Source organism: Balaenoptera musculus, chromosome 3 (genome assembly GCF_009873245.2).
Source record: "Balaenoptera musculus isolate JJ_BM4_2016_0621 chromosome 3, mBalMus1.pri.v3, whole genome shotgun sequence".
Classification (NCBI taxonomy): domain Eukaryota; kingdom Metazoa; phylum Chordata; class Mammalia; order Artiodactyla; family Balaenopteridae; genus Balaenoptera; species Balaenoptera musculus.
In genome coordinates, this window is record NC_045787.1 from 46,500,546 (window position 1) to 46,519,096 (window position 18,551).

Consider the following 18,551-nt stretch of genomic DNA (forward strand, 5'->3'; position numbering starts at 1 on the left):
AAAAAAGAAAGGGAGGTGTAAGAGAGCTGATAAACCAGAGGCTGTGGTTCGAAGAAGGGATATTAGAATTGATGATTTTTTTCTTGGCACATTTCCAGGTGAAGAGGCCCAGAGATGTGCTATGAAAGCAGGCAATTACAGTCTAGTAGGGCTTATCACAGTTGGGTCAGACAACAAACTTCATCTGATGAGGCTACTCGTAGTTGGCCTCTGAAAGGGTTTTGAAGTCTCCCAGAGAGATAGAGGATGGGGAGATGCCAAATCAAGTCAGGTGCCAAAGTCCACAATGTGTGTGGGACTGAAGAGGGAAATGATGGACAAAGAGGTTTAAGAAAAGCAGAGAGCAAAGCTGGAGAGGGAGGCATCCAAAAAAGGAAACGTTTTGTTTCACTTGCCCATGGAAGTGAAAAAGTAACAGTTGGATTCAGATGTGGCAATGGGAAGATAGGGGAATTCTGGCCAGTCCATCCAAATGTGTAGTACCTTTGAATATGAGAAAAATCCTCCATTTCTCTCACCCCCTACATCAAACCCATCAGCAAATCCTGACAACGCTGTCTCCTAAATATATTTTTAGAATCCAAGCACTCTTCACTCTACTGGTGGTCCAAGTCACTTTTCATTCTACCGGTGGTCCTCCCTTATCTGAATTACTGCAATAGCCTCTCAACTGGTCTCCCCGATTTCACCTTTGTCCATCTCCAATGTATTCATCACGCTGAAGAAAAAACAAAACAAAATAAAAACACCCAACTCGTGTCACTTTTCTGCTTAAAATGTGCCAGTGTCTTCCCACCTCACTCACACTAAAAGTCAAAGTTCCTTTAAGTGGCCCTGACTACCTCTCTGAGCTTTCCTCCTCCCACCTCTTCTCTTACTTAGCTGGTGTCAGCCACACTGGGCTCCTTGTCCTTTCTTGAACACGCCAAGAACACCCCTGCCTCAAAGCATCTGAAACCACTGCCCCGACAATGTGGAATTCTCTTCTTGCAGATACCTGCACTCTCCTTCATTTTTTTCGGATCTCTGCTAAAATTTCACCTTCATCACCCCATCAACATGCACTTCCCTGTCTTTATTGCTTTATTTTTCCCCATAGCACTTTTCATCATTATTTTTAGATATTTCACCAACATTCTATATTTATTTGTTTATTGTCTGATTCCCTCCACTCCCCAATAACACTCTGGAATATGAGCTCCTCGGGGGCAGGGATCTTTTTCTGTTCTGTGCATTGCTGCCTCTCTAGCACCTGAGATGGTGCCTGGGATGTGTCAGAAATATAAATATTTGTTGAGTGGATGGATGGATGAACCTTTTCATAAGGAGTGTGTGGGCATGGGGTAAGGGGAAGAGCCATGATTCAGTTATTTTTGGCAGGTGATAGCACTGAAGATATAATAGAGTTTGAACACAGTGGAACAGGGTTTCAAAGGATAAAAGACAGAGCTGAAGGTGTGGTTAACAGTAGGAGGAGACAACAGAAAGGCTGTAATACCTAGTAAGGCGTATCTCTTATAGGCAGTAACCAAGAATCATGAGAGGAAGGGTGGAAATCAACTGACCTCAAATACTTCGCCTTTGAGACAAGCCAGAATTGGCAGTAACAGGTTCATTCTGGGTGGGGATGGGAATAGGGAATGGAGCCTCATCAGGGGATGGAGATGGTACCCAGAGTAGATGGGTAGGTCATGTGGATTGATGACTCCTAGAGAGAACAAAAAATCTGAACATAGGGAAAGTATTATAACACACATGTACATAATAGCACACATCCCTAAAATATACAGATAAGCCCATAAAAGGAAGAAAAACAAATGGTCCTCAAAAAGAAGTGTGGATAAGAAAAGTAACCAACAGTAAAGACTAAATTAATTCATCCTGCTTTCTATTTCTGGATACAATTCATTTATCCAGCCTCATCCAGGATTGCAGCGTTCCATAGAAGTGAATGTTTTAGATACTGATATGCTTATCTGTAGGTGTAATCACTTCAAAAAGTGCTCTGATAGAAAAATGTAAGACATTTTTAAAAAGATTTCAACCATCTTATACACTGAAACTTTCTGGATGATTCAGGGATATTAGTAAAAGCAGCAGTATCACAGCACTGCTCTCTGGGCCTATCCATGTCTACAGCTATGGACCTTTGCCCTACACTAAAAAGTTCCAAAACCTGTGTCTGCTTCTGATGTATTTCCTGTCTCCTCCCTATCAGCTTGTTAGCCACTACATTGTCTGTTAACAGCATTCCTGGTTCTATAAGACCCCATTCATTCTAACTCACTGCCCTTAATCTGCTATGGGATGAGAAACTAGATAACCAATGATGTTGGAATGTTTAAAATAATGCTATATGGGCTGTGATTAAAAACCAGAGGATCTCCCTATGGGTCAAGTACACATTTACTCAATGGACTTCAGGACACTGTCTTCTCTGCTCAGGGATGAGCTCCCTGCTTTCTTACTGATTTTCAATAGCATTTTGCAAATGAAACTTCATAATAAATGGCCCCTGGGTTAGCAGACTTGTTCCTGTATCTACACCATATTCCTTATTCAGTTCTAATAAAATGTTATTAAGGTGTCTCAGTGCTGTTTCACAAATTAAAAAGTAACACAGATTTAGGACAACAGAGGATCTGCATTTATTCCATGTCTGCAAAAGACATCTCCAATTGAGAGCAAAATTTATAATTTGATTATTTTAGCTGAAGAAAAGGTTTTCCCAGGGAAATATACAGTTACATTCCTAAGCTAGGAGACAAATAGATTTAATGCATAATGTATGTAAAATACAATACATTTATAATAAAGTATAGTATCGCTAAATAGCATTACTTAATTTTTAAGTTAAATAATTTTGATATGAATGATTCTAGAATTAACAACTTAGAAAGACAAACATATCCCCCCACTATTTATCTGGATAGAAAAATAGAGTTTAGTTCAATATTATCTCAGTGTGGGCGCCTCCAGCTATGGCCCTTTCAAACAATAGCTCAACATCAAAGAGAAATTGCAGACCAATGCAAGATTAAGACAATGACTGCCCTATAAAAGTGGTCACAGCAAATATTTACAAATGTCTTTCTAAATAAACGAAGAAAGGCTTTTCCTTTCCAGTTAGTTTTACCGAAATACTTAAATGATCTCCAAGGATTTTTCCCTTGGTGGGGGAGGAGAGGCAAGGGAGAAATTCTAATGATTCTGGCTTTATCTACCATTATGAGTTTCAAACATCTGATCTTTGAAATATATCAACAATTGCTAAATCTCTAAATGCCCCATCATGAAGGAATTGCCCAGAAAAAGCCACTGATTAAAAGTCTCAAATTCTACAAATGAGCGTGTAATTTGTTCACTTAACCTGCAATGATTACCAAGGAATAAAAACAAAGGAATTACCAGAATCTCAACCAAAACCTTCCCCGATCCAGTTTCTCTGGATTTGACACCACAATCTACCCATGTTTCCAGGCTCCAAACCTTGGCCTCCTACCCTTCCTTCTTCTAGATCTTCCTTTTCTTCACTTTTCCTTCACTTTCTCTGCCTTTCTCATTCCTTTCCATCCATACAGCAGACACCTGTCCAGGCTCTGTGCTGGACCAAGGGATCAAGCTTCCCTGATTCACACCCTAGTTTCCTCTCCACTGACAGTGACAAGCCAGCAACCTGAATCGTCCAGCAATTCTCTTGGCCAAGTAAATTTTCTTGCTATTCTCTAAATTCTCTCTATTACACCCTCACAATAACTGAAATAGGAATACATTCATCAGAGACTTTTAGGATTTTGCTTTTTTTTCTTTAAAAGTTATCATGTACTCTTAAGAGCATAAAGATTATTTCTACTACTCATAAAAACCCAGATAAATAAATGGTTTTACTCTGCTTTATTAATGTAACAGAGTTTATGCCTAAAATTGTCTTGTTTTTATTCTACTTCGGATGAAGTATTTATAGTTTTAGGAAGATATATTAAATGTACATAGTATGGGACCTTATGAGAACATTTTAAACTGCTGACTTGGGACTTCCCTGGTGGTGCAGTGGTTAAGACTCCACCTGCCAATGCCAGGGGACACGGGTTCGATCCCTGGTCTGGGAAGATCCCACATGCTGTGGAGCAACTGAACCCATGCGCACAACTACTGAGCCTGCGCTCTAGAGCCTGTGAGCCACGACTACTGAGCCCTCGTGCCACAACTACTGAAGCCCATGCACTCTAGGGCCGTGCTCCACAACAAGAGAAGCCACCGCAATGAGAAGCCAGTGCGCCGCAACTAGAGAAAACCCGCACGCAGCAATGAAGACCCAACGCAGCAAAAAATTTTAAAAAATAAATAAATGAAATAAACTGCTGACTTTTATGTACCCAGTTCACACTTTTGCCTTGTACTAGCCCCCAAAATAGATGAGTTTAAAAAATTCATTTGGGGGGCTTCCCTGGTGGCGCAGTGGTTGAGAATCTGCCTGCCAATGCAGGGGACACGGGTTCGAGCCCTGGTCTGGGAAGATCCCACATGCCGCGGAGCAACGGGGCCCGTGAGCCACAGTTACTGAGCCTGCGCGTCTGGAGCCTGTGCTCCGCAACAAGAGAGGCTGCGATAGTGAGAGGCCCGCGCACCGCGATGAAGAGTGGCCCCCGCTTGCCACAACTAGAGAAAGCCCTCGCAGAGAAACGAAGACCCAACACAGCCATAAATAAAATAAATAATAATTTAAAAAAAAAAAATTCATTTGGTATAGGTGGACAATGCATTTTAAATTGAACACTGAGAACGCAGAAATAGCAAAGTTATGGAAATATATTTTCAGATTATTTAATAACATATTAATACTTACCTACATGAAATAAGCACTGCTAAGTAAGTTTCTGTTGTTTTTAATCTTTTCTTATAACTGTTTGTATAGTTTGTTAAGTGGACTGTATATCATCCTATTAGCCAAGAATTTCTACACTATTGCCCTTTTAGTCATAACCTGATTTATACGTATTTTTTAAACTTCCTGCTGATTGGATATTTGATGGCATTAATGGATTATTTTTAACTTTTTAGGTGTGATAATGGTACTGTGGTAATTTTTTTAAACTCCTTATCCTTTGGAGATACACCGAAATATTTACAAATGAAATAAGAGTAGCCATGATCCTGGGTGATGTGTACATCTAGTTCATTATAGTATTCTCTCTGCTTTTATAAATGTTTGGAAATTTCCATAATATGAGTTTTTAAAACAAGAAAGAAAGAAAATTTCCATGTTAAAAATGCTTATAAGGTGGTGGTGGTGGTTGTTTTTTAAGTATACTAGGAAATGGTTTGTTCTTCAACTAAATAGTTCCCAATTTTTTTCCCCAAGAAAAACTTTGACAACCTTTGAAAAAATGCCTACAAGAGGCTGCAAAGAAATTTACCAAAATGTTAGCAATGGTAATTTCTGGTTGGTGGGATTATGGGTGATGTCTGTTTTCTTTTTGTTACAAGTTTGTTTTGTTTTGTTATTTTTTGTTACAAGTCTTCTATATTTCTAAAATCAGCCTACAATCTATTATCGTAGTCAGAAAGTAGTCTAATTTTTCTGATTATGTGAAAGTATGATTTTCCATGTCAAGCATAGAGAATCTATCTATATATCATAAACTTTTTCCTATATTTACCATGAAAAATATTACTGAAAAACATGAACACAAAAGTCCAGTTATCCATGCACAAAACTACCTTGGTATGACAGCAGGATGGGAAGGGTGAGTTTTGACTGTCACCAGGGAAACGCGTGCTAAAGAAGGTAATATTGGAGTGATAGAAAGATTGGGAAGATTTTTGTCTCATTTTCGCAAGACAATTTGATTGACTAATACAACTGAGTGCTCATAATGGATCCTCTAAGAGCAAATGGTCCAGGGGAGTCAGGTGTTTCTGGGAATGTGATAAAAGATATCTTACATGATTTTCATTTTAAGCTTGGCTTGGGCAGGGTTCATGCCTGAATATTGATACGTAGCTATAGTGTTGTTTTCTCATATTTTTCTTTTAGATGGGGAGGGAGATAGAAGAGAGGAAAAGTTTCTCTCCATCCTTGAATGAGAGGAAACAGTTGATGTGTTTTTGACCCTTTTGGCCCCCAACATCATTCTCTCCTTCTCCTTCCCCACATCACTTTATTTGGGGCAGAACAAGTTGCCTATTCGCCATGTGAGACCTCGCTCACAAGCACAATTCAGGGCTCCTGAGACTCAGTATCAGAAACTGCAAGGTCCTTGGGGGAAGGGACCACATCTCCATTCACTTATTCAATAAATATCTGGGTACCCACTATGTGCCAAACACCCTTCCTGACACGAGGGATAGAGCAAGATCCCTATTCTCATACAGTTTACTTTCTTGTGGGAAGACACATAAGTAAACAAAGATAAACACAAACATCAGACAAATGTGGCAAAAGTTATGAAGAAAGGAAACATGACAGACTGATGTGATAGGGTCACCAGGGGCAGAGGGCAGCAACACTAGAAGGGTAGCCAGAAAGCTCTAGAACATTTGAGAAGGTCTAAGGGCGAATAGTCCTGCAGGAGACAACAGCAAGGGCAAAGGCCCAGAGGCAGGGACAAACAGTGTGTCAGAGGAACGGCAAGCAGAGCACAAGGAGGAGGTGGATGCTGGCTGACTCGGAGAAGTGGGCATGCAGGGTCTTGAGGCCTCAGTGAAAGAGCCAGGGTTTTATTCTACGTACAAGGGGAAACCATCAAAGACTTTTTGTTGTTGTTGTTGTTGTATAACTATTTTTTTTCAAGATTAAATGTGTTTATTTCGAGTTAGTGGATACAATGGTATATTAGATATCAGCACTCCAAGCTACACGTATGTATTTGCCTCTAAACCTTTACACATTGTCAGCTGCCATTCCTCTAACATTCCATCACTGGGCATCCTATTTCTAGCAAAATCATAGTTCAAATGTTTTAAAAAAGTAAAAGCAAGATGATCACCACATTGTGCTTCCAGTGCCCCCAGAAGGATTATAATTGTTTTAAACAAATGTTTATTGTTTTCAGTAAAGGGGGAAATTGATAACATGAGCACTATTAATGGCACGACTAGAAGATAAAGAACAGAATACAGATTCAAAGAAACATTTTAGGCTGGACGAGTTAGTTTCCCCTTAGCGAAAACTCCACGTAATATCATGGATATGATGTCAACATTAAATTGTTCGATTTGTGGGCCATACACTTAAGCGTATGGGCTCGTACATTTTTGCACTAAAACAGAAGCAGTACAAGCTTTATGTTCTACCATTACACTTCCAGATTTTTCACTTATTAATATACCTGCCAACCTAATGATCCTTGCATGCATTAGGGTTTGCTTTTGTAGAGTTAAGTTTATTCTCCCCATCCCTCCTGCTCCCGTAAACATTGCCGGTGCGAACTCTTTGCCCAATTTTATGAGAATGTTGCAAAGGACAGCTCTGTGCCACCTCGGGACAGGAATTCCCCGCCCCCTCCCCAGTCTACACATGAATCAGTAATATTGATCACATCTCATCTTACATGCAGACACTGCTCCCTTAATTTCCCCATGCCAGAGGCATACGAGTCAGCAGGTATGCATACAAAAATGGAATTAAAAGGAAAAAAAAAAAGAAAAAGCTTTCTTGTTAAAGCCTACTGTCCTAGAAGGAATCCATTGCTTTGAATTCACTTAAAGCCTATACACACGAAATGTGTTTCTTCTGAGAACCTCGTCTAACTCGTGTGTATGACTATTTTTTTAATTATGGTAAAATACACATAAAATTTACGAACTTAACCATTTTCAAGTTCCCTGTTCAGTGGTATTAAGGACATTCATATTGTTGTACAACCATCACCTCCATCCATCTCTAAAACTCTTTACATCTTATAAAACTGAAACTCTCATCAGAGGCTTTTAAGCAAAGCAGTGACATGATCTGACTTATGATTTAAAAATTAAGTTGCTTGCTTGGTAGAGAATTGATGGTAGGGAGGCAGCAGGATTAGGAGTTTACTGAATAATGGATTCAGGATACACTTTGGGGACGGAGCTGACATGACCGCTGCTAATTTGGATGTGGGCATGAGATAAAGAAAGAAATGAGAAGAGGAGTTGACTTCTAGATTTCTATATCTCCAGGGTCTAGCACACAGAAAATAGCCAATGTTTATTTCATAAATGAGTGAATATTGATTTAACACTTAATAAGTAGAAACCTTTCTTCCCAGAGAACCAGGAAAACAGAAATGAAAACTACCATGGATGAAGGAGATACCTCTTTTCTAGGGCCTCACTATCGGTACTGTGTCCTTGTAACATGGATAAAGTCTACACAGTTGGTTCATGTCAACATTATATGTCTAATTCCAACATTAACATTAAAAGCTAATCCTTGTACATATATACAATAAGTTAAACTTTATTAAGCATTTTATATATTTTATGTCATGTCTTTCCTAAATCAATAGATTTAACCTCTGAGACTATGGTGCTATGTGCTACCTCCCTAGAGATGATGTGTATACATAAATCTGATGTTTTGGAGAGTTTATGGACCCTCTAATGCCCATTCATAGACCAATCTCAGGTCTAAAAATACCCTGATCTACCTAATATGAGTTGTTATTGTATATCGTTATAAGAACCTAAACTTTATTAGCCTAGCCCTGGCACCTTTGGAGCTTTCAAAGGGTTTACCTTCATTCATGTCCATAATAAATGAGTTACCAAGAACCAACATTAATTTACGGGACTTCCCTGGCAGTCCAGTGGTTAAGATTCCATGCTTCCCCTGGAGGGGGCACGGGTTTGATCCCTGGTCAGGGAACTAAGATCCCACATGCTGTGTGGTGCAGCCAAATAAAAATTTAATTTAATTAAAAAAAATTTTTTTAAAAAGAACCAATGTTAATTTAAAGAATATCCTTCCATCTTTACCAAAACTGTTATTGAAAGTATTATACATGAAGTGATTCAAGATCCTCTTTATAAGAATCTACCTCATAAATAAATCCCTTTTACAATTCATTTCTAGGGGAAAAAATACTACCTTAAAAATTGATGTTTTGGGCTTCCCTGGTGGCACAGTGGTTAAGAATCTGCCTGAAAATGCAGGGGACACAGGTTCGAGCCCTGGTCCAGGAAGATCCCACATGCCGCGGAGCAGCTAGGCCCGTGAGCCACAACTGCTGAGCCTGTGTGCCTAGAGCCTGTGCTCCGCAACAAGAGAAGCCACTTCAATGAGAAGCCCGTGCACCGCAACAGAGTGGCCCCCGCTCGCCGCAACTAGAGAAAGCCCACGCACAGCAACAAAGACCCAATGCAGCCAAAAAAATAAATAAAATAAATATTTTTTAAAAAATTATGTACACCCCATAAACACGTACTTTACCTTGAGACATATAAGTATGCATTAACTGCCAACGTTCCAAAGTAGTTCCAAGATTTTCTTTGAGGAAGAATTCCTCCCCAATATTTTTCTCATGTAAACCATACTCAGAATTTATTTTCTACAATTTCCACTTTTAATGTTCTAAGTGGATTGAAAACTAGAAAACAAAAACAAAACTTGTAAAGCAAGCTCAGGATATTATCTTTCAAGTTTTCACAATTTTCTCTCCAATTCTTTACAGTTAGTTCTCCTGCCCACTTTTTAAGTCACTCACTTTTATGGAATCTTTTCAAAGAATTCAACATTCCTTTCACAGAAGCAATAATACTCTTTCCCTTTTGCACTTTATAGATTTACACACATTTAAATTATCTAATCACAATAACAAGCATAACTGGCGCCAACAAGTTTGCAATAAATACAGCCACTGAGCCAGCCATCAGAGCAGGGAACAGGCTGCTAGGAACTGGTGTTCATCACGCCTGGGCAGCATTTGGTCTGCTTTTTGGGGAAATGAGAAGCATGGGCTTGTAGGGTCGACTGGTTAGATGTCAAGAGGATTGTCTTTATATTAGGATGAACCATATGTAATTGCCAATATACAAATATTTCTCCTAGAGAAATGGCAGTTGCATGTGTTCAACCTAATATTTCTATTTTTTAATTTAAAAAATATTAACTATATTTAATGTTTAATATCACATCTATTATCCTTTTTTTCCCCTCCCTTTAAACAATGAAGAGTGGTTCTCACCACTTCATTTTTTAAATTCCATGTTTGCTCAGGAATAAGCTATTAAATAATCAGTAATTAAACTCTGGTTTCCTAAGAATGTGATTTCTACCTTCTTTCTTTCTTCAGGTTAAAGTCACACCTGTTAGAATTTCAAAGAAATTCTTCAAAGACTGAAGGTATAAGCGTGTGCCTTCTAGTGAACTGAAGGATGAAGAGCAGAGGGATTAAAATGTGAGGTCAGCATTCATTAGTTTGTTTGTTTGCTTCTCAGACATAAAACTTTTTGGCTCACGGGATCCAACACAGCACTCTCTGCCTAGAGAAGGCAGGAAAAAGGAAAGAAGAGGAGAGGGCAGAGAAGCCCCAGACAGACTTAGGATAAGTCCCCCTTAAATACAAGCAGCCTTTCCTTTTGTTCTGTCCATGTTATGCCACTGAATTATAATAAGCAAACAACTACATCACAAATGTGCTATTAAGACAAAATCCCACAACTGGGGATGGAAAGGAAGGAGCAGAAGAACGGAGGGGCTGTACTTAGTTGAGGGACAATAGCCAAACCCTCTTTTTCTAGTTCTCACATTTCTACCACTGACCCTAAAAAGTCTAAATCAGGTTTACGTTTATGGTTGTCCTTATGCCCTCACAAAACTATCGTTGGTTATCAGAGCCCTAGTGTCTCTCATACCCTCTAAATCATCAACCCACAGAGTTAGTACGCAGAGGGGGAAGAGCCTGAACTTTGTAAACCATACCTGCGTTTAAATCCTGGCTTCGCACTTGTAACCGTGTACCCTAGCTGAGCACCCTTTCTGCTCCTTCACCTGAGCACCTTCCTTCACTTTTCTGCACCCATGTGTGCTGTGAGGATTCTGGTGCAGACCTTGCTGGCTTTAGACAATTCCTGAGAAAATGCACAGAAAGTGCCTGATTGCAACTATGACTGATGTCTAAAAGATGCCCAAACGTTTCACCTCATGATTTTCAGCAAGCAGGTAAAAACTTAAATGCAGGCTTGAGCTTTCTATAAACATGTGGCACAAGCTCGTTTTCTATTCCCAAATTGTTATGTACACTGAGCATAATCAAGGTATCTCATGTAAATAGTGAAGGTAGCTGTCCTTTCCAGGTCAGATAGAGAAAGGAGATAAAGCCTCCAAGGGAGAAGGGGAAGTTCCAGAAAGGTTAAGTTGCACATGCAGACAGGTGCTTTCAAAATACAAATCTTGGGCTTCCCTGGTGGCGCAGTGGTTAAGAAATCGCCTGCCAGTGCAGGGGACACGGGTTTGGGTCCTGGTCCGGGAAGATCCCACATGCCGCAGAGCAACTAAGTCCGTGCACCACAACTACTGAACCTGCGCTCTAGAGCCCGCGAGCCACAACTACTGAGCCCGTGTGCCACAACTACTGAAGCCCATGCGCCTAGAGCCCGAGCTCCGCAACGAGAGAAGCCACCGCAATGAGAAGCCCGTGCACCGCAATGAAGAGTAGCCCCTGCTCGCCGCAACTAGAGAAAGCCCACACGCTGCAACGAAGACCCAACGCAGCAACAAAGATCCAATGCAGCCAAAAAAACAACAACAAAAAATACAAATCTTAACAGGTCCCTTCCCTTCTTAAAGGGTTCCACTGGCTCCCCATTGTCTGTAGGATAAAATCCAAAATCTTTACTAGGTGAATCAAGGCTCTCAGTAAGCCAGCTGTGCATACCTATGCGACCTCTTCTCACACCCTCCTCTGCAGTGATTTTACAGTGTTTCCAATTCTCTGAATGCACCTGCATTCTCTCAGCCTGAATTTGATTTCCCACCCTCATCCCATTTCTCTGCTGCCCCAACTCCCAGTCTTCCTTCTTTCGGCTCAGGAGGACAACTTTGTCTGCCTTTCTCTGCTCGGCTTCCTCAACACTCTGTGTTAATCACAGTTTTAAGTGTTTACCTCCCTTGAACCCACATAGATCTGGACGGGCTTCAGCACCCTGCCGACTACTTTGCCTGCCGCAAAGCTGACACTCAAATGTTTGTTGAGTATGCAACTTCTGAAACTCCCTAATTTTGGCTAGGTTTTGCTCTATACCTTATATTAGAGGGGACAAAGGAGCTGGGCTGCTGGTGTTCAAGGCCTGTGCTGCTTCTCCAAGTGGATGAAGATTTGTCTTTAACATGGCACATTTATGAGTTATATGTTATATGGTAACTTAGTTCCTCTGAATCATGGTCTGTTTAGAAATATTTATCACTAACAAAAAGGATAATTTTACTTGTCAAGGCAATAACATGTGCTTTTAATATATCTAAATCAATTAGGAATAATTAAAAATCTCAACTTTTAAAAAAAAGACCAATCTTATAAAGTGCTAAATTTGCATTAGTGTTCAGCTATTTCATAACATGTGAATGGTCCAAATTGGATGAGTCACAGAAATACATCTAAGATATATTCCTCTCTAAAAATGTGTTTATGGCATGCTTCTTTCCAAGCTATATGGTGTGTTTTATTGAAACCCAAGATTAGTTCTCAATTTAACACGCTACTGTATATACAAAGGCTCCAAAATTATTTGTTTGGTAAATAGCATTCTTCTATATTCTAAATATTCTAAATATTCTAAAGCTGATGTTTGCACATGTAGCACACCAAGGAGAATAAGCAATTAAACAAATTAGAAAAAGCCTTATTTCTTCAACTTGACCAGTAAGTACCTGAGGTCAGAGGCTTTAAGTATATTCCACTGTCTAGCATAGAGAAACAAATCCCAATTTGTAAAATGACATAACTGCAAAGGTAAGCGTTACTGTAACTTAAGTTGTTTATAACTGTTACTAATATACCTATCTAACAACAGAGGATTAGTTAAGGAAATTACATTATAATTTTTAGAATATAAGGCAGACAATAGGAGTTTTGGAAAATATACAAGGTGAAAAATGCTTACTATGTATTATAAGGAAAACACAATATCCTAAAATTCTATATGTAGTAGGATGTAGGAAAACATGCATTTAAAAACTGAGAGAGGGGACTTTCCTGGTGGCACAGTGGTTAAGAATCTGCCTGCCAATGCAGGGGACATGGGTTCGATCCCTGGTCCGGGAAGAATCCACATGCCACGGAGCAACTAAGCCTGTGCGCCACAACTACTGAGCTTGCATGCCACAGCTACTGAAGCCCGTGAGCCACAACTACTGAAACCCTCACGCTCTAGGGCCCATGCGCCACAACTGCTGAGCCCGCGTGCTACAACTACTGAAGCCGCGCGCCTAGAGCCCGTGCTCCACAACAAGGAAGCCACCACAGTAAGAAGCCCACGTTCCGCCACAAAGAGTAGCCCCCACTCGCCGCAACTAGAGAAAGCCCGCGCGCAGCAATGAAGACCCAACACAGCCAATAAATAAATAAATAGAGACAAAGGTAAAATGGCAAAATATTTATTGTGGTCGACTCACGCACAGGGGGTCAAAACTGTCTTCTTGGCTCCCCGGTCTCACCGTTTTGGTACCTCCTTCCAGTTTTCTTTTCTCCTCGCCTCAAACCTCCCCAAACACAGCCGATTCTTCCTTGACAATGTCTCTCAGGATTAGTCCAGGCCCACATTACCTTACACAGAGGTTTTGAGAAAAGATTCCCATTTGGCTTTTCTGCAGTCTCATTCAACTATCATATCTACTGCCAGAATAAGACAGTCATTCTACTGCTAAATATATCTACTGTGGTAATCTCTTCATTTATGTTTTATGCATTTTTGTGTATGTGTTATATTTTTCAATGAAATTGGGTTTTTCTTGTAACTCTGTGTGGCTTCATATTTTGTTTTGCTAGGATGAGGTTAGGATTCATGGCTCTCTGCTGATATGGCTCTACTTCCTTACCCTTCTAAATGGAATGTTTAGCCAGGGTAGCTGGGTTCCTATCTGCAGCAATGGAGTTGGCAGAGGCTTCCCTGCCCGTCCTCTACAAAGCCTGCCAGGTCCCCCACATCTACCAATGCATCCTTAACACCCTGTAAAACCCGGCTTAAAAATTTCAAAAAGTTTTCCACCATTATTCAACCCACCCAATATATACTACATTAATTCATCTTGCATCATATTCCGCAAACATTTATCAAGCAACTACTAGTTGTAAGGCTTGAAGAGTTAAAGTCTTAAGTTGTTAACAATCTTTCTGTGGACCGTGAACATTTATGAAAGATGCTAACCAACAATAAAAAGAAAAATGACATAAATGATAAATGAATGTTCAGGAGTGGGGAAGAGGGAGACTGGTGAAAAGGAGAAGGGAACGGGGGTGAGAATGAGGAAGGCTAGAAGGAAGAGACAACGTAAAAGCCAACAGAAGAGGTTTCATGATTGGGAGAAGTGTGATGTGAGACATGACTGCTGTTTTGCACCTGGGTGACTACAATACAGGGGAGGGAGGCTGACATAAATGACGCTAACTAGAAATGCTTTGGGGCAAAGCAGGGCAAGTCCAAATGGAATATTACAGTATGCACTGACATATGCTACACTAAAACTGAATAAGATACATGGAAAGCACAGAATCTTTAAGTGGGTAAGTAGCAGTGATAACCTAAGTAACAAAATTCTATGAAAAGAAAACCTAAATGAGTACAAAGTCACACAAGAAGGAAAAGAGGGACCTGAGACAGAGAGCCTAGTCAGTGAACATGAAAAAGCACAGGACTTCAAGAAAGTAAGGATGAAGAAAGGAACTCTAGGTGAGGCAGTATGCACAGTGGTAAATAGCCTCAACACTGGACCAGGGCCCCTGAGTTGGAATCTCCTCCTGCTACTTGTGCGTCCTGGGCAAGTTCCCCTGTCTCAGTTTCCTTATCCGTAAAAGGATAATGTTATCATTTATTTACCCCCATAGGATTGTTGCCAGGATTAAAAGAGTTGATACAAGTTCTTAGAACAGTGCCGGGCACAGAAGCATTCGAAAAATGTCTGCCATTGGGGGAAAAATATTTTTTTTAATCCTCGGTGACCTTGAGGAGAACAATTCCTGGCCAGTAGTAGAAGCAGAAACTACAAAATAAGGGAATTAACAAACAAGTGATGGCTAAGAAGGCGGAGGCAACCCCAAAGTATCGAAGACTCTTTCACAGCAGTTAAGCAATACAAGCGAGAAGTGAAATAAAGAGTAACCTGCGAGTACAGGGTTAAATGAAAATGCTTGTCGAGGGAACAGATCAGCAAGAGGAAAAAGGCTTGGCTCGCCAAAACTATTCTTCAGTCTTTGTGCGACTTGTTTTCCCAACCACACAACGAGAGGACAGGGGTAGAGACCATATCCTTCCTGACGCAGCTTTCCCAAGGGAGCTCGAAAGAGCGTTCTCTCGGCATCCGGTAAGTTTGAATCAGCGCTGGCTGATTAGGGGAGAAGGCCCATTTCCTAACCAACGATACCCTGTGAGATGAAACAACAGGCTTTCCGATTTCCATCTCCGGCACGACCTGTTCCTCCGCTGTGTACTCATCACTCTCCTCAGCCAGCAGCTGCCGCCGGGACAGGATGCAGCTCGGGGAGCCAAAGAGGCAGCGCCCGCTGCAAGAGCAGCGCCCCAAGTTCATTCCGGCCCCGAGGACACAAAAGCGCCCCAGAGGAGAAAAAGCAGAAAGAAAGGGGCTCGGGGATTCTGGGGGGGTCGGGGGGGTGGGCGAGCGAGCCCAAATCCAGGAGCTGGGAAAGTGACCTCGGAGGTCAAGGTCGAGCAGGTCCCTCTCCCTCCCAGTCCCACCCGCAAGCACCTTTGTCCTCCCGCCCGGAACAGCTGGGCCCTGTCCCGCGGGAGCGCTCGGGAGAGGCTCAAAGCCCAGGGGCGGCGGGGACCACCGTCCCTTTGGGATGCTGGGGGCGGCGGTGGACTCCCAGGGAGGGCGCAGGTGAGCGCGGCGGCCCCTCCCTCCGGCGGGAAGGGCTTCGACCCTGGGCACCCGCAGACGGCGCGGCGACAACTTCCGAAGCGCCCGCCAGAGTCCAGGCAGGGCCTGGCCGGGCTCCCGAGTCTCCGGGACCCGTATCCCACTCCCCGCGCGCCGCGCCCAAGTTCTTTCCACCGGGCTGCTCCCGACCCCTGCCCCCCGGCGTCTCTCTCCCTCCCCCCATCTCTTCTCCTCCGCGCCTCGGAAAAGTTTGGCCCCGGCCCACCGGCTGGGAGCCCCGCACTCACCCCGCGACGAGCGGAGCCCAAGAGGGCGGCGGCGGGCGGCGGCGCGAGCGCGGAGCTCCTCACAGCGGGCCCTGCTGCCCCGGCCGCCGACCGAGCTGGAAAAGGGGCGGAGGCCGCCGGGTGTCACCTGCCCGCTCTCCCACCCGCCCGCTCTCCCACCCCGCCGCGTGACGCCGCAGAGCGCCGCCCCCTGACCGCCCGCCGCCGCCGCCGCCAGGTACTCGCGGGGGACCGCGGGGAGGAGCCTCCCTCCCGGGAGGGATCGACCAGGAAGGGCGCGCGGCCTCGGTCGCCCCACCTCCGCCTGGCTCGGCGCCCCGCAGCTCGGAGCGCGGCCGGGACGGGAGACCGAGGACCGCTCGGGGAGATCCGGACTAATTACATTTCTTTCTGAGCACAAATGTCATCACCTGAGGTCATCTCGAGGCTTAACATAAATAGTGTGAAAACTGTCGTCATGCATGACTCAGGATTGAGTTGCAGAAAAATCTGAAATGAGGAAAACCTGGCCCAGGGTGAGGCTGGCGGCGGAGAGGGAGAAAAAAGAGGAGTTCTTGCTCCTGAAAAGGCTATTCCGGAGGGTTAATTCATTATCTGAAATGGAGGCCAGACCCAACGGCGGCGAGAGGCCCAATTTGGGTCAGCTCCATCCCCTGCTTATTAAAAACTGGAGAATTGCCGCAAATATTGGGGAGTGAAGGGGGCTTTTAGAGCAATGAAGAGGAAATTGTATATAATCTAAGTTAACTTTTTTGCCCTGGTTAGTAACAGCTGCTGCTGCTGCAGCCAACACACTCTGGCACACTGACTTTTCCTCATCCACGGCTGGCTTGAGTGTGGGGTGAGGATGAATGTCAGGCGCGTGTATGTGCGCTCCATTATTTTTTACCTTACCTGGCTTTGTGTTTGATCATGAGTCTCCTAACTGCTCTCGTGTTTTGGAATCCTGGCATCAATAGCTGGAGGGCAAAATAAGAGTCGAAAGAAGTTACTTGTTCAGGAGGCAAAAACCAAGAACTAGAGTTGAGTTGTCTTCTAGAAACTGGAAAAATAACCTCAGGGGTTGCAGTCCTGGCCCATGCACCTCACAAACATGGCCTGTGAGTTTGTGCTGTGAGTTTTAAGCATGAAATCACAGCAAAAGGGTCCAGACTACCGGGGAGGGAGGGTAGGAAGAAGAACACTCAGTGGGCCAGAAGCATGTTTTCCTCACATACAGGTAGTTGCCTACCATCACCTAATCCTACTGCATCAACAAGAGATTTTAAATGTTTATACAAAATGTGGAGAGACCCCATAGTAGCCATTCAGGAAAAAAAAAAGAAAAGCAAAAATCATGAAAGCTCAATTTAGAGAATCCCAGCTTCAATGAAACTAAAGATTTCTCCTTCCTTTTAGATAAACTTTGCTTTCATAATAAAACCATGTCATTTAGTAGTCTTGGCTACTGGGAACTAGAGACAATTGCTTAACAATATTTGCCTTTGCATTTGTCACTATCTGCCCATCTATATACAATTATGAAATTTCAAGTATGCAAAAGATCAAATGGATTCATTCATTTAACAAATTATATATTCAGTGCTTTTATGTTCCAGGCTCTGAAGATTCAACAGCTAACAAAACAGACCAAAAAAAAAAAAACCTCTGTTCTTGCGGAACGTACTTTCATTTACCTTCGTTCTAGTTGGAGATGACAGACCACAGATGAATAAGCAAGTAAAATATGAGTGTTCATGTAGCGATAAGTGCTGTGAAGAAAAATAAAGAAGGGATGGGGATAGGGACTTCTGGAGGTGGGGAGGTGAGGAGTTGCACTGTTAAAGCAGCTAGGGAAGTCCTCAGTTGAAGGAGGCATTTGAGCCAAAATTGTAAAGAGATGAGGTGGCAAGCCTGTGTGTCTACCTGGGTGACAGCCTTCCAGTCATCGGGAACTGTAAGGCCAATGGCCCAGGGCATGAGCATGCCCCAGATGATCACGTTCACAGAAGGGCAAGGAGGCCAGAGCTGTTGGAGTGGAGTGGAAGGTAATATTAACAAGATTTCGCAAGGATCTGATGTGGGGTGTGAAAGGGGGGGAAAAAAGGTCAAGGATGACTCCAGGGTGTTTTCCTCTATCAGCTGGAAGGAGAGCTGCCATTTACTAAGAAAAGGAAGACTGAGAGAAGACAGTTGGGTGGGGGGGTCATCAGGAGTTGTTTGTGGGACTGATTTAATTTAAGATGCCTATT

General features: G+C 42.7%; 1 protein-coding gene across 3 annotated transcripts in view; it reads right to left on the minus strand.

The window, feature by feature from the left end:
- ELOVL7 (ELOVL fatty acid elongase 7) overlaps positions 1 to 16,450 on the minus strand; it is a 70,599-nt gene extending 54,149 nt beyond the window's left edge. For 2 of the 3 annotated variants that reach the window (XM_036848205.1, XM_036848207.1), the window contains exon 1: positions 1,566 to 1,685. The gene's annotated coding sequence lies outside the window, so the exon portion shown is untranslated. Of the gene's footprint in view, positions 1 to 1,565; positions 1,686 to 16,321 lie in introns of those variants that run through there. The other variant, XM_036848204.1, reaches the window with a different exon arrangement.
- Positions 16,451 to 18,551: the final 2,101 nt, after the last annotated feature.